Consider the following 5,000-nt stretch of genomic DNA (forward strand, 5'->3'; position numbering starts at 1 on the left):
CATACAAATATATATATATATACATATACTCATACAAATATATATATATATACTCATACAAATATATATATATACATATACTCATACAAATATATATATACATATACTCATACAAATATATATATATACATATACTCATACAAATATATATATATACATATACTCATAAAATATATATATATACATATACTCATACAAATATATATATATACATATACTCATACAAATATATATATATACATATACTCATACAAATATATATATATACATATACTCATACAAATATATATATACATATACTCATACAAATATATATATACATATACTCATACAAATATATATATATACATATACTCATACAAATATATATATATACATATACTCATACAAATATATATATATACATATACTCATACAAATATATATATATACATATACTCATACAAATATATATATATACATATACTCATACAAATATATATATATACATATACTCATACAAATATATATATACATATACTCATACAAATATATATATATATACATATACTCATACAAATATATATATATATATATACATATACTCATACAAATATATATATATATATACATATACTCATACAAATATATATATATACATATACTCATACAAATATATATATATACATATACTCATACAAATATATATATATACATATACTCATACAAATATATATATATACATATACTCATACAAATATATATATATACATATACTCATACAAATATATATATATACATATACTCATACAAATATATATATATACATATACTCATACAAATATATATATATATACATATACTCATACAAATATATATATATATACATATACTCATACAAATATATATATATATATACTCATACAAATATATATATATACATATACTCATACAAATATATATATATACATATACTCATACAAATATATATATATACATATACTCATACAAATATATATATACATATACTCATACAAATGTATATATATACATATACTCATACAAATGTATATATATACATATACTCATACAAATATATATATACATATACTCATACAAATATATATATACATATACTCATACAAATATATATATACATATACTCATACAAATATATATATACATATACTCATACAAATATATATATACATATACTCATACAAATATATATATATACATATACTCATACAAATATATATATATACATATACTCATACAAATATATATATACATATACTCATACAAATATATATATATACATATACTCATACAAATATATATATATATACATATACCCATACAAATATATATATATATATACATATACTCATACAAATATATATATATATACATATACTCATACAAATATATATATATATATATATACATATACTCATACAAATATATATATACATATACTCATACAAATATATATATACATATACTCATACAAATATATATATACATATACTCATACAAATATATATATACATATACTCATACAAATATATATATATATACATATACTCATACAAATATATATATACATATACTCATACAAATATATATATATATACCCATACTCATACAAATATATATATATATACATATACTCATACAAATATATATATACATATACTCATACAAATATATATATATATACATATACTCATACAAATATATATATATATATACATATACTCATACAAATATATATATATACATATACTCATACAAATATATATATATACATATACTCATACAAATATATATATATACATATACTCATACAAATATATATATATACATATACTCATACAAATGTATATATATACATATACTCATACAAATATATATATATACATATACTCATACAAATATATATATATACATATACTCATACAAATATATATATATATACATATACTCATACAAATATATATATATACATATACTCATACAAATATATATATATACATATACTCATACAAATATATATATATACACACATATACATATACTCATACAAATATATATATACATATACTCATACAAATATATATATACATATACTCATACAAATATATACATATATACATATACATATACTCATACAAATATATATATACATATACTCATACAAATATATATACACATATACTCATACAAATATATATATATACATATCTTCACAAAAAATATATATACATATCTTCATAGAAATATATATATGTATACATATCTTCATAGAAATATATATAAATATATAAATCTTCATAAATATATATACACATATATACATACATATATTCATACAAACATATACATTAATATACATATATACATATACATATATATATATACACATATTCATACAAACATATATATATACATATTCATACAAACATATATATATATATATACATTCATACAAACATATATATATATATACATTCATACAAACATATATATATATACATTCATACAAACATATATATATATATACATTCATACAAACATATATATATATACATTCATACAAACATATATATATATACATTCATACAAACATATATATATATATACATTCATACAAACATATATATATATATACATTCATACAAACATATATATACACATTCATACAAACATATATATACACATTCATACAAACATATATATACACATTCATACAAACATATATATACACATTCATACAAACATATATATACACATTCATACAAACATATATATACACATTCATACAAACATATATATACACATTCATACAAACATATATGCCTATACACATTCATACAAACATATATATCTATACACATTCATACAAACACATATATCTATACACATTCATACAAACATATATATCTATACACATTCATACAAACATATATATATATACATTCATACAAACATATATATACACATTCATACAAACATATATATATACACATTCATACAAACATATATATACACATTCATACAAACATATATATATACACTTTCATACAAACATATATATATACACTTTCATACAAACATATATATATACACATTCATACAAACATAGATATACACATTCATACAAACATATATATACACATTCATACAAACATATATGCCTATACACATTCATACAACATATATATCTATACACATTCATACATACATATATATCTATACACATTCATACAAACATATATATATATATATATACATTCATACGAACATATATATATACATTCATACAAACATATATATATATATACATTCCTACAAACATATATATATACATTCATACAAACATATATATATATATACATTCATACAAACATATATATATATATACATTCATACAAACATATATATATATATATATACATTCATACAAACATATATATATATACATTCATACAAACATATATATATATACATTCATACAAACATATATATATACATTCATACAAACATATATATACATTCATAAAAACATATATATATACATTCATACAAACATATATATATACATTCATACAAACATATATATATACATTCATACAAACATATATATATACATTCATACAAACATATATATATACATTCATACAAACATATATATATATATACATTCATACAAACATATATATATATATATATATATATATATATATACATTCATACAAACATATATTTATATATACATTCATACAAACATACATATATATACATTCATACAAACATATATATATATACATTCATACAAACATATATATATACATTCATACAAACATATATATATATACATTCATACAAACATATATATATATACATTCATACAAACATATATATATATATATATACATTCATACAAACATATATATATATATATACATTCATACAAACATATATATATATACATTCATAAAAACATATATATATATATACATTCATAAAAACATATATATATACATTCATACAAACATGTATATACATATATATTCATACAAACATATATATATATATATACATATTCATTCAAATATATATACATATATTCATACGAATGTATATATATACATATATTCATACATTACTACAAATATATATACACATATATAGATACAATGTATACATATATACACATATATAGATACAATGTATACATATATACACACATATATAGATACTAGATACAATGTATACATATATACACACATATATACATATATAGATAGAATGTATATATATACACATATATATTTAGATACCATGTATATATATACACATATATATATAGATTCAATGTATATATATATAAATAGATACAATGTATATATATATATACGCATATATGTATATAGATAAAATGTATATATATATACTATGTAAATATATATACACATCTATATATCAACAATGTAGTTATATACACATAAATATATATATATATATATATATATATATATATATATATATATATACACACAGCTATATAGATACAATGTATATACACATAAAATATATGCATTCAAATATATATACATATATACATACATATGTACGTACAAATATATACATATATACACACAAAAAAAATATATAGCATATATACACATATGTACCAGCAAATATATATATAAACATATATACACGCAAATATACATTGGCAAATATATATTAACATATATACACACTTGTAGACCTATATATAGACACATGTATACATATACACAAACATATAGATAAATATCTACTGCCCGATTTATACACATGTATATATATATATATATGTATACCCCACATATACACCTATATATATATACACACCACCATATATACACATGTATATATATATATAAATATACAACCCAATATATTCACATGTATATATACATAGATACAACCCCACATATACACATGTATGTATATATATATAGACAGAT

The sequence above is a fragment of the Euprymna scolopes genome, chromosome 20 (assembly GCF_053919585.1).
Source record: "Euprymna scolopes isolate OS-2025 chromosome 20, ASM5391958v1, whole genome shotgun sequence".
Lineage (NCBI taxonomy): Eukaryota > Metazoa > Mollusca > Cephalopoda > Sepiida > Sepiolidae > Euprymna > Euprymna scolopes.